The 14406-nt window shown below is 39.3% G+C and overlaps 1 protein-coding gene across 3 annotated transcripts in view; it reads left to right on the forward strand.

Annotated features, from left to right (window-relative positions):
* LOC145661635 (caytaxin-like) overlaps positions 1-14406 on the forward strand; it is a 209535-nt gene that overhangs the window by 103770 nt on the left and 91359 nt on the right. The window lies entirely within an intron of this gene.

The following is a 14406-nucleotide window of genomic DNA, read 5'->3' on the forward strand; positions in this document are numbered from 1 at the left end:
TGGGGCGTTTACACTTAGTCGATTTACTCGCACGACTAAATCGACTCGCTGCATTTGCCACTAAATCGAAGCAACTAGGCCGAATCAGATTGATGGATGTGTTCAATTATTTCAACCACAGAAAATAAAGTCTTTTAATTCAGTTGCCAGTCGATTAGTCGCCTTCGATCAACAAGCGATTAAGTTGAAGTCCCGTTTACACGGTCGATTAAGTTGAAAGTGACGTCAATTCAACTGAATCGAACGCAAATCGACTAAGTGTAAACGCCCCATAACAGTGACACACAATCCTAACAGCGGCATAAAATCCTAACCGTGACAGACATAGTCCTAAAATTTTCAATCGTAATGGGGCGTTTACACTTAGTCGATTTGCGTTCGATTCAGTTGAATTGACGTCACTTTCAACTTAATCGACCGTGTAAACGGGACTTCAACTTAATCGCTTGTTGATCGAAGGCGGCTAATCGACTGGCAACTGAATTGAAAGACGTTCTATTTTCTGTGGTCGATTTTATTTTCTTCTGCTATAACACCGCAAATTGTACCAATTACTTTTTGCTTGGACATCTTTAAAATCAGGGATGTAATGGGGCGTATACGGGAGTATACGGCGTATACCTACCTAAAATTTTTGTAGTCCAGCGTATACTCAGCTTAAATTTACGAAAGAATAAGCCTATATTGGGGTGCGTATACGCCAAGTAGTCTTGCGTATAAGCTATAGTACTTTTGAAAACGATCGAGCGTATACTTACCAAAAATTATAGCATTACATCACTGTTTAAAATTGCCAGTTGATTTCGAATCGACCAGAGGAGAGCGAGTCGACAAGCAGCATTCAATTTCGGTTGAAACAATTGAACACATCCTCGATCTCATTCGGTCTAGTTGCTTCGATTTAGTCGCAAATGCAGCGAGTCGGTTTAGCCGTGCGACTAAATCAAGTGTAAACGCCCCATAACTGACACACAGTTTTAACACTGACACACACGCAGTAATATAAACGACGCATAGTTTAACAGTGGCACACATAGCAGGGTTTCCGCCAGGATTTCAAAATCAGAGGGTGTTCAAAAATTTAAGGGGGGAGTGGGTGCTTGACTTATAGAAAATTTATACTATTATTTTTACCTTTCTCGTATTATTCTAAAATTCTGCAATAACACCTTTCCGCTGCAATCCTAATTTCAACAAGGTAGAAAATGTTGAATTGACCTTCATTTCGTTTTTTGTATCAAAAGATCCAATATATTTCAGCAAAACAAAAAAAAAAAAATTGTAGGCCTTATATCTGGAGAACTACATATAGTGTAACCAAATCCAAACTATCACTTAACTCAATATTATGTGCTTATTACGTAAAAAAAATAAATACGAAAACTCGACTCGATTGGCCAAGGTCACAATCTTTCGATGCGTTTCTTTTCTCTTTTTCTTTCTTTTTTTTATCATTCCTAAAATTCTTAGCCATGATCGCAATGTTTTGATCCATTTTTTGAATCATTCCTAAAATCCTTGTTATTTATTTTTATTTTGTGTGAATACCCATTACAATCCAGGTAAGTTATAACGAATTAATTCACTTCACTAATGTTGAACTAAAATCCGTCATAGTTTTCTTGATTAATGTCTGCATAGACAAATAAACGTCAGATGTTCTAAATTATCATTTCTCTTTTCGTTCTTAAATTTCTGTTTGCTCTGCCTAAAATGGAAACTTTTTCGCGACTGAGATTCGTCACTGGTTAGGTTAGGTTAGGTTAGGTTAGATGAACTCGATCTGATATCTGAAGTGCTAAAACAACAACATGATATTCTAGAACATTTATTGCTAATTGCAGATATTGTACACTCATCTCCAAAATGATTGTCGCATATCAATAACTGTCTTGTTGTGAGAATATAATTTGATAATGACTTTGCAGGGTACTTTTAATACTGATACTGTGTGTTCAATCGGGAAATGTATATTTATGGTAAATTTCATAGGAAATAGAAGAGATTTCATAGGTACACTTTAGGGAAATTTTACGGACGCAGTTGGAAACACTGCTTTTCTAGAAGCAAAACGCGGTATGAACCATGAGCCTACAATAAACTGTCTTGACGCAATAGATGATTGAGTGAAAGTCTACAAAATACCTCAAAAAAGCCATAATTTAAAAGGATTAACAGTGACAATTCTAACACACACACATACACACACACATGCTACCTTAATTTATACTCATAATCATGACAGTGGCATACATAATCCTAAGTGTGAGACACAATCCTAAGGCACTCATGTAGTCCTAACGGTGACATACCATCCTAACATTGACACGCAATCCTAACCATGTCATAGACCTAAAAGGGACACGACCTTAACTTTGGCATGCACAGCTTAATCATAGCATACAAAACCAGGGGAGTCATTTAAGGGGGCAGGAGGGGGCAATTTCCCCCAAGAGTTTGAGGAATACATATATTTTAATAGATTGTGTACTAATATGCTAGTACAAAACGTGAAATTCTTATGTAAGTGGTGCTCTTGTCCCCTCAAGCAAAGTGTGAAATGACGCCCCTGTACAAAACTCTAACCGTGACATATATGCCTTAAAGTGCACAACGGTAACACTCATAATCCTAAAGTGACAGTCATTGTCTTAAGAGTGGCAGTTCTAATAGGGACACAAATAATTCTAACAGTGGCACACAACCTTACAAGTAGCAAACACATAGTACTAACAATGACATGCACAGGAGTAAGAATAACGCACATAATCCTGACACAAAATTCTAGCAGTGGTGCACATAGTGCTGACAGTGTTACAGATTTCTAATAGTAACACACACAATCATAGGTGACAGTCTGAACAGTGATATATGCAGTATTAACAATAACGCACAGAGCTGAGTGACAACCATAGTTCTGACTTTAATAGACACGATCCTAGCAGTAACACATTCCTAACTATGACATACAATTGTAGATACATACAGTCTTAACAGTGGCTCACATGGTGATATCAATGAAGCACAGAGTTGCATGGCAGACCTAACAGTGATACAGATAATTCTAACACGTGCATGGTCCTAACAATGACATACACTGTATAATCTTAACAGTGGCACACACAGTCCTAACAGTAACATACATACAAAGCTTAACTAAAAATAACAGGACTGGCAACCTTACCAATAGTAGACCTATACTTGGAGCAGTGGAGAGCGCAGAGGAACCTTAAACCTTCGAGAGGAGAATGATATACCTGAGTTGCCGCTCTGTCAGGTTTAGTCTCTGAACAACGGTTGAAAGGAAAGGTGTGGAATCATGTTGTAGGAAGAGTGGCAAAAGTGAAAATTGAGCAGCACATTCACTTGAAATTCCTGTTAAATTAAAGAAATCACCGAATGACTGTGGTCAACTTTGTCACGATACGTGTGGTGATATCACGTACATGAGTGTTCGAGTGGCACAACCGCTTGTGCAGGGGACGAGAGAACGATTGTGATAATGCAGGACCGAGTCGTCCTTTCACAGTAACAGAGAAAAATATGGCAAGAGTGACTGACATTCTCCGCAAAGATCGCAGGCTCAACGTTCGAATTATAGCTCATATGATGAGCATCTATGAAGAGTCTTGTCCGCGGAATTCTGTAAGACCATTTGAACATGCCCAAAATATGCACTACAATAATACCAAAAAAAACCACACGCAGGAGAAGGACTTCCGGAAACACCTGTTCAGTGACGAACGCCTGGAAGCAGAACTGGCGATGAAAGTAGTCACTGGTGATGAGATGTGGATATTTCAGTACGATCCTGAAAGAAAAAGGTAATCAATGTGCTGGAAAACACTCTCATCACCGCTAACAAAAAGGACACACAAAAGCAAAACGAAAGTGAAGGTTATGCTCATTGTGTTCTTTAATATTAATAGTCTGTTCCTAATTGAATGGATACCATGGAATCAGACAATGGATAAATAGCATTATCAGCAGGTTTTTGTGAAGCTGAGAGAACATGTGAGAAAGAAAATGCCCCTCTTGTGGAAGAAAAACGAATATATTGTACGTCATGACAATGGTCCTTCGCATAAAGCTTCGATCGTTAAGCAACTTCTGGCAGCTAAGACGAGTCCAAGGTTGGAACACCTACCTTATTCGCCGAACGTGACACCGTGCATTTTTTTTTTCAGAAATATTATTTCCCTTTAAGGGAACTCATTTTCAGACTGTAGAAAAAAGTCAAGCAGAAAACGGCAGCGGTTTTTTAAGACAGTGACATACATTATTAAGAGTGAGAAATAATCCGAAGAGTGACACATAATCTTAACAGTGATATGCACAATCCTAAGAGTAACACGCGCAGTCTTACAAAGGATACACACAATTCTAACATTGACTCACATACTCTTAAGGGGGACGTGGTGGCTCAGTGGTAGAGCGTTCACCTCCGGTGCTTGGTGTCCCTGGTTCGATCCCAGCTCGCGCCGTGTGGACTTTGTGGTGGACAAACACCGTGCTCGTGGGTTTTCTCGGGGTTCTTCCGTTTCCTCCCACTTTCTTCATTCCACCATTTCATTCATTTCTCATCATCACCGTCTCCTTTAGCCTAACTGGCGTAACCGTGGGACGTAAAACTTACAGATTCCATTTCATTTACACATACGCTTAACAATGAAACATAGTCCTAACAGTCAGGGGTTCCAATCCCTCCGAAGGCTGTGACGCCAATCCCCCTAAATTAACAAAGCATCCCCGCACATCTTTCTATCACAATACGTGAGATCATTGGCACCAAAAAGATTCAAGACACATTACAATCACTCCAACTTGAAATTTAAATGTAGTTCATTTCAACGTATAATTGATGGTTAATCTTTGTGCATTTTAGGATGTTTCGTTTTGTACGGGGAAAAATAAAATTTTAAATTTTTGCAACTTTGTTTATGTCTCGAGTTTCAGTGATGTAAAAGATATATATAACAAATTTGAAGAAGATTGAATAATATTTAGATGCTGCACACTTTGATCAGTTTTGTAAAAATAGGCAAAAACACCATTTATCAATGTTAATTAATTTTATTTTTAAAACTAGACATCACCAACTTAAAAAATCCCTAAAACTAGACACTAAGATTAATGAGTAAGATAATAAGCATCTTTAGCCTGTCATACACGTGTTATGTTAATCAAGTTAAAATGATGCAATCCCTTCTTTTGTTTGCTTGGTAACGACTTTTCTGTGATGCTCGACTATCCTCAACAAGAATTTTTGTTCTTCGTCCCTGAATTTAAACTTTTAAATTTTTTATCAGAGCAATTCCTCTTTCTCCAGAACACTTAATTAAAAATTAGTTTTATTTTACTTTTTAACTGACCTAAAATTTCCTATACACCTCTATATTCACTTATAATCATTATATTACACTATGTTTGTTAAAATTAGCCTTTATATAGACATATTGTTATACCGGTATTTACTTTGACTTCCTGATGAATAAATTGAGAGGATGCCTGGTGTATACTGTCGGTGATGGTATGCAGGGTATCATAGAGTTCTGCTTCTGTGGTAGGAGCTGGTACAGATTCAAGGCTATTGGAAAGACATTCTCTGTATTTTTGGCCAATTTGCACGATCAAAACGTGCTACTGAGCGAGGAGCTGGTTGAGGTAATAGAGGAGGTCCTATAAATTGAAGAGTAAGTTTGACAGGAACATGATCGCTCCCCAAAGGATCAAGCACAGTCAAGGTAAGCTTAGTAAGATTGGGTGAAGTTATGACAATATCTGGGGTTGTATTGGAGGATGGTCGTGTCGATTTAGGGAGATTGTGAAAGAATCCTGTCGTGTGGGTCTGAATATAATGGAGAAAAGTGAGCTTTTGGTGATCGGAACGACTGTGGTAGTTAATGTCGGCCATGATAATGTAACTGCAAAAGTGGTCTAATATATATTGAAAAAAACTTAGATGAATTGGTTGGCCGGGTCGGATATAGATGGTGGCAACGGTGATGTAGCATTGTTTGAAATATAAAGTGGAGATGAGATGTTCAGGCAGCGTTCGGTCACCAGTAGTATGTAAGCGATGAGAAATAGAGGGGGGAAACCAATAGCCACACCGGCATTGGCACGACGAGCTGGGACGGCATTATCATGGCGAAGAAGATGATAGGATAGAAGTTTACAGGAGATTTTCGGCGTGAGGAATGTCTCATTAAGCAGAAAACAATGGATATGTTCCTCAAGGAGCAGCTGTTCGAACAAAGGCTTATGTTTATGGAGGGAGCGAATGTTCAGAAATAAAAAGTGAACTTCCATAGTGAAGAGAAATGAAGGTAGATGGTGAAAGAGATTACACTGCAGATTCATGAATAGTAGAACAAAAGTGTGCATAGTTGTTGGAATAGGTGCCAGTGAAATTAACATGTAGAATAGTTTTAGCGGCGAGTTGGACTTGTTGGAGAATGTGCTGACGGAGGAAAGGATGAATATTCTGTAAGGTGACTGTAAGAAATGCCAGAAATTGATCGATGGTAATCGGTTGGTGGGCCGAGCTGGGAGGCGGTGTGGTAGAATCAGTATTATGTATTCTGTATTCGGATAGGAACAGTGAGATCAGGTTTGAGTCAGTCTGCCGCGGGTTTAGCCTTAAATTTGTAACTGTATGTGGGATGCTGATCTGAGCAGGTTGAACATTGAGGTGCATTATTTAGATTAGTGCAAAACTTAGTCGAATGTGGGCCAGCACAATAACCGCATTTGAAAGGGTTCCTGCAGTCGTTAGTATGGTGCGAATTATAGGTCTGGCAGCGCTCACAACGGACAGGAAGGGGGGAGGTGAGCGAAAAGGTTCCACTCGATGTTTTTTAAGAAAATGAATGCACCATTATTAAGGAGGTCGTCTACCGTCTCTTGACAATTAGTGAGAACACGGACCATGTAAATTGATCCGGATGTGTTCTTAATGCGAATGCAATTAATGATTGAATGAGCATCAAGTTTTAGTTCGTCAGCGATCTCGGCATCTGTATATTGTGGATCGACTCCTCGGATGACGGCAGACAGAGCTGGAGACTTGCGAGAAGGTGGAGGCTGCTTTGCCTGAGTCGATGTAAGCAGAGGCGCCGAAGATCTCGAAAGAGTAGGTGTTGCGAAGTGTAGAGGCCATGTTTGGATCGGTCGAGCGAATAATAATACCGTTCTTAGTAGGTATTAGCTGTTTAACGTCTGAGCGTGGAAAATACTTAAGCAGACGCAGGTAAATTTGCTTTAGATCAGTGTGTTTCGGATCGTAATTACTAAGTAGAAAGGAGTGAACAACTGGTTTAGATGGTGGTACTTTGTCGCTGGTCTCGGTCTCCATGTTGCTGAGGACTCACTCAAAGTATGATGACGTTTGGTTGGAGATGTCATCTCGAGCGCAGCAGCAAAAGTTGCAGCTGTGGCAGAGTGAGCCGTTGGACTACTAGGTTCTGACTGCTGGCGGGCTTTTCGTTTATCGATCTTTGCCGCCGTCAGAGAAGGACCCTGAGCAACAATCGGAGGTAGTCCAGTATGACCGGGGGCTTGTCCAGAAGCCATAGCAAAGGTCGTCTATTAGGTAGAAGGTTACAGGTTAGAGGATGACCATCCGTTTGGATAGTGGTCTAGGTGGGTCAAAGAGGCTAGCAACCTGCCTAGGTATCTGATGAGGTGGGCTAGATAAGTCTCTCAACAGATACACAGAGATCAAGCTTCAATGACCAGGATAGGGGACAGGAGATTACAAAACTCGTCACTATGCTCTAGTGGCGCTTCAGAGCAAAGCTCTGGGAAAGTATGATTAAAAGCGACTGAGCTCCAACCTATAACTTTGGCTTTCAAATCTTTCATTTACGGTTATGTGTGATTTCACGTTTAACAGAGACAAACATAACATTTTGAGTATGTGTACTTTAAATAAATTAGTTAAATACATCATTTTCATAAAGTTTGTTTTAAAATTATTGTTCATACCTTTGTATTTTAATAAGCCTTTTCTAAAATCAATGCAGGTGAATTGTGCTGCCATCTTCCGAGTTCTTTTAAACTATATGTTGTGGACGTTTATATGTTTGTGGTCAATCCTTACGACAATGAGATCTCGGAAACTACAGGCTCTAGAAAGATGACGTTTTCACTGATCGATTGCAAATTTCATGTAGATTGTCCAGTTCTAATTGAATAAGAAACATGGCCACTATTTCTTTATTACATTTTTACGAGTACATTGGAAGTGTTGAAATTAAAAAAAAAAACTAAAGCATCACATCCTACGCACTATACATTCCAACAGCACATTGTTGTATATAGGGGCTGTATAGGTATCAGGCGTTTGTTTCATGGCCAAATAATAATGAAAAAGGAAGGTTAACCATTTCTCCAGTCTAAGACGAACTTTTATTTTTGGAGTGTTTTGCCCAATGAACACCATATATAACTGACATTATAATTAATTGTGTATGTAATGTATTTGCTTATTACATACTGCATGCAAGAAGAAAGAAAACACTGGTCATACATGAATGAGAAACTCCAACCGGAAGTAGGCTTAATCTTGCAAACGGTGCGAGATATTGAATCAATAATCGAAAAAATCTCCCCTTTATGGTACCCCTTGCCGATTTTTATCATGAAGTCTTTCACTTGTCCGTACAGGCACATGTACAGATGTTGTGAGGAAAGACAAGGGGATTCACGCTCATATGTGAATAAAGCGCTGTGTACAGAGCGCAGGTTCAGCTAGTTTATATATTAAAATGCTAAGTTTATATGTTTGTCTCTAAAGAAAAGTTTATATGTTTATCTCCAATCCTTTCGGCAATGAGATCTCGAAAACCACAAGAGCAAGAAATGTACCGTTTTCGCTTGTCGATTCCAAATTTTATGTAGGTTGTCTAGTTCTAATTGAATTTTTAAAAAAACGTGGGCATTATTTCTTTATTACATTTTCTAGGGGGTACACTTGAAGTGATGATTTTTTTTTTTTTGAAAGCATCATATCCTATGAGTTACACATTCTAATACAGCACAATTATATACATGGGTTGCATATCTCTCGGACGTTTGTTTCATGGCCATATATATATATATATATATATATATATATATATATATATATATATATATATATATATATATATATATATATATATATATATATATATAATATACTGTCCCTACAGACCTTGGTGCCAGTTAGTTGTAAACCTGGGGCCCCGCAAAATGTTCCCAATCGGGCCTCTCACCACTCCTATCTCGACTCGCGCATCCCTAATGCGCATGACGTCACGATAGGAGTATGTGAGTATTCATTAACATGAATTAACAGGATGCTGTGTGTCGCCTTTTCACGAGAAAATAGCTGAACCGATTGAAATTAACTTTTGAACATATTTTGCACCTAATTCATGTCAATTTATTGAAATGTGATCGTGAGGTGGGACAAAGAAGGTTCAAATTGTATTCCAAAAATAAAGTACCTGACCAGCACTCTAAGTTAGGAAGTTGAAACTCGGTACACACACTCTTAATTAGAAATGAGCGTTTCAGAGTTCGGAAAAATACAACTTCTAAAGGGAGAAGGGAATAATTTCTATACAATTTTGCTTTCCGATTTGTAATTATAAGATATGAGGAAACAGCTGAACCATTTAAAATGGTTAGCTGGGTTGACTTGTGTATTTGTCATTTCTCTTTGTTTAAATTACTTATCAAAAGGGGTTCCAAGTACCTTTTCTGAACGTTATTCTTCTCGAGCAAGGAACTACTGTACTGATAAGAAAGCTTTTAAGTGCGAGCGGGAAAATTCACAGTTTTGGCAATTCACGCTGGCTATTGAAGTGCTTCGTATCATTTAAAAAAAATATATAGGTTTATTTCGGAGATTTAGCGTTGGTTATTATTTTAGTTTTCTGATTGGTGTCCTATTGTATATGCGTGCGCATATGCAATGTGGGTGTTACATACTGTGTTTAGGTTGAATTTAAGTAGAAGTTTTTCTTTTCTTTTTCGTCTTGTTAGTGTGCACTATTTACAAAAGTCATTCTTTTTATGTTGTCTCGCTGCGCAGCTGCCAGTATGCAGATGCAGCAGAAAAACTATTTAGATACAACAGAAAAATTAAAATTGCAAACGTTGTACGAGGGCGGAAGGAAAAGTTCTCGGGTTGACCCAGAGATGGCACTCCAATCAGCAAAATTTTATTGTTCCTGCCTGGGAACACTTTCCAGTTGTTCGTATAACAAGTGTCAACTTGTTCTCTTAAGTAGTTTGTGTGCAGGAATTGTTATAGTCAGGCGTCTTGCGTGTTAGTTGTGAAAATGGATAAAGTTGAATATCGTGCGGTAATCTTTTTTTTTGGGGGGGGGGATGGATTAACCACTACCGAAATTCATCCGAAGTTGACAAAAGTTTATGCTGACTCTGTTCCTTCCATGTCAACCGTTAAAAGCTGGGCAGCTGAATTTAAACGTGGTCGCACATCCCTCTAAGATGACCCACGTGAAGTAAGGCCGAAAACCACAAACACACCGGAAACAATCGAAAAAGTGCATGATATCGTGTTATATGACAGGCGAGTAAAGGTGAGTGAGATAGCTGAGAGTGTGGGGATATCGGAGGAACGGGAGCGGAACATCTTGCACAAAGAACTAGGGATGCGAAAGCTCTGCGCAAGATGGTGCCGCATTTGCTGACTGCCGACCAAAAGCAAAAGCGAAAACTATTTTCGCAACAAACTTAGGACCGATTCAAAAGGGATCCGACCAATTTTGTGCGGCGATTTGTGACAATGAATAAGATATGGGTTCACCACTACACGCCAGAAATAAAACAGCAGTCCAAGCAGTGGGTGGAAACCGGTGGTGCAGCGCCGAAAAATGCAAAGACGATCGTATCCGCCAGAAAGGTCATGGCCAGTGTGTTTTCGGATGCGAAAAGGATCCTGTTAATTGATTACCTTGCAAAAAGGAGAACAATTACAAGCGAATATTACTTCAACCTTCTTGACCAGCTGGATGCCAAAATTCGCGAGAAGAGGCCTGGCTTGAAGAAGAAAATCATCTTTCACCAGGACAACGCACCTGTGCACAAGGGTGCGTTGGCGATGGGGAAAAATGCGGGATTTGGGGTACGATTTGCCCCATGTTCTGATTTGGCACCATCCGTCTGTTCCCAAACTTCAAGAAATTTCTTGCTGGGAAGCGCTCCACATCGAATGAAGAAGTTGAGAGGATCGTGGATGACTATTTTCACAACCTTCCAGACTCACTTCCGGGAAGGAATACTGATGTTAGAGAAACGCTGAACCAAGTGTATTGAAGTTAAAGGAGATTATATCGAAAAATCATTTTTGAACTGAAATTCGCAGTCTTTCATTGTCAGGCCGAAAACTTTTCACCCCGCCCTCGTAGTTGTTGTTTTATGGCATCCTAATTTTAGCATCCTTTTTAGCAGCGAGGCCATATGAGACGTAGACACTGCTTAATATGAAATCTGAACCACATGAGCTCTCGCCGGGAATCAAACCCCGATCTCTCGCGTCGAAGGTGCATACGCTAACCATATAGCTCTCAGTAGTAGAGCGTTCATCTCTGGTGCGTGCGGCTTTTGGTTCGATCCAGCTTGCAACAAGTGGACTTTGTGGTGAACAGACATGGTGTGTGTGGACTTTCCTGGGATTCTCCTGATTCCTCCCACTTTATTCATTCCACCCTTCATCGTTACCATGTCCTTTAGCCTAGCCGGCATAATCGTGGGACTTAAAACTCAGATTTCATTTAATTTTACTACCCATGTAGCTATGAGAGAGCTCCTGTGCAAAAACTAAACATTCTTTTATTATTATTATTTACAAAATGTCGATTTTTAGAAACAAAAAGTGAAATCATTCAGGTTCACGTTCCACTACTATGACCTATAGGCTTAAGGAGACTGATAATTGATGAAAGTGAATTATTATGAAAGAATTGTAGAATGACGTGTAGAAACAGGAGAGTCCCAAGGGAAAACCCACATATACACTGTTGTCTACCACAAGCTTATATGGCCTGGAATCGAACCGGGAACTCCTTGCACTAAAAGTGAGAGCTAATTACAAGAAGTGAATTCTTTAGTGTCGAAGGAATGACCACTTCAATGTTTCAACTTCTACTGTGCGTTTCCAATATAACGAGTGAAAAGGTTTCCATATCTTGCTGGATACATCGCTCATTGAGGGGAAAAAAATATGACACGTTAGGTATCATCTATAAATGTATTTCCTCCCATTTAGATAAGGTGTCCGAGAGTTGAGCAGAGTTTTTGTGCCATGTGGTAGTCTCCATGGCGCTGATCCTGGAGTCTGCAGGGGCCCGCCCAGCCAAAGTTTTTATTGGATCCTCAACATTTGGATATTCTGTATTTGCTTGAATTTTCGCTTGGTACATGACAATGATACACGTATATCTGAACTCCCCTTCTCCAAGTTATACAGAAATGTGCTCCACTGGTAGTCTCCACGTTCGGTCAGAGAAATGAGTGTCAAAACCAAAAGGATTAGAGTTGATTTTCAATTATATAAATGACAACATAATAATCAGTAAAATATGTAAAAATAAAATAATCAGAAAAATAAGTGAAATACAGTATATCCTAATGTGCATAAATAATCGTTGTGAGAACCAGGCCGGTAGCCAGATCAAAAATGTAGGGTTCCCGATCCAACCATATACTGTAAATAGTTCATCACCATATTATAGTTCATTAACAAGCCTATCGTGAAACTTTTAGGGGGTCAGTAAAATTTTTGGGGGGGCGATCCCCCTAGACGTTCCGTGGATACGGGCCTGGTGAGAACTACGATATGTATTCAAGTGAAGTAGGCCTATATGAATAGAAACAATAACATTCAAAAATCAACTTCAGCCTAAAGAACAAAATATCGTCAATTAAAATAAAGCCCAAAATGAACAATTAACCAGGAAAAAATGTACACAACAATTAATAGACTATAATTATTTCTTTTGCAAATGCCAAGCATCATCTGTCTGTGGCTGTGCGCTTCTGTCGCTGTGCTCCTATAGCGATGCAATATCACCAGCAATATCAGTCTCTATTTTCAGATATGACCCAACCTTACTACTCTATCAACTTTGCCAAAATGCTAAAAGTCACATATAGCCTATCTTGTATCATATTTTGACCGGAGACTTTCGTTCAGTTTAAGTAAATCATGGGAAAAGAAAACCATTTGGATCATTAAGGCCACGCATTGGTTTGTAAAGCGATCTAGTAATTGAACAGTCAGAGAATTAAGGATCTTGAAGTAAGCATAAACTAATTTTTCTTAAAGGTCAGTTATTACTTCATCAACTGCCAGCTCGTCCATTGTTTTTTTTTTTTTTTCCTCTTCCGTGATCTTTTGATTGTTGCGGAGATAAGTTCACGTTTTCAACATCCACAATTCATCATTTTTTAGTGAACTAAACTTCTCTTTTATTCCATCAATCACTGAATAAACTATTCCATAATCAACTGTTGTTTCTTGAAGACAAACCGTCACAGGGTTAATAACTTTAAATATCTTATTAGCGATAAGCATTGCAGCAACAACTTCATAATCGATTAATTGTTTGAGCAAACCTTTACATGTAGCTATGTATCGCCATATGAATCTTTGTCTGCACTCAGTTCATAAAGGGTTCAAACCCTGCTCCCGCCAAGTGAACTTTGTGGTGGACAAACACCGTGTGCGTGGGTTCCCCCGGGGTTCTCCCGTTTCCTCCCACTTTCTTCATTCCACCATTTTCATTCATCTGTCATCACCGTCTCCTTTAGCCTAACCGGCATAACCGTGGGACGTAAAACTCAAAAAATTCATTTCAGTTCAGTTCATAAAGGGAGATCCTCCGTGGCTAAGCGGTTAGCGTACGCGCCTTTGGCGCAGGAGACCCGGGTTCGATTCCCGGCGGGAGCTCATGTGGTTCGGATTCCACGTTAATCAGTAGGTCCACATCTCATATAGCCTCGCTGCTGAAAGGGACGCTAAACTGAAATTCAACTCAACTCAGTTCATAAAGGGTTCGATAAGGATGGGGGGAAGAAACGGGAGCGAAATGTATAATAATGTAATAATTGATTGAGTTAATAGTTTTTACGTTCTTTTGTCCTTGCGTGACATGAGTAATTTTAATTATTTTACATTAACCCCCCAAAAAAAATTTAATGACGCCATGGCGTCATGTTCCCCAACTTGTGGGCATCTCTGGTTGACCTAATATTTAATTCCGATATTTTATCGAAACGCAAAGGCATAACGATGACTCAGTATTGGATAAGTTACTTGTAAAAATGTAACGCGTTACAAGTTACTTTACTTTCTCTTAAAATGTAACGCGTTATCAACGCGTTACT

This window comes from Thermobia domestica, chromosome 1, assembly GCF_964235325.1.
Source record: "Thermobia domestica chromosome 1, izTheDome1.hap1.1, whole genome shotgun sequence".
NCBI lineage: Eukaryota > Metazoa > Arthropoda > Insecta > Zygentoma > Lepismatidae > Thermobia > Thermobia domestica.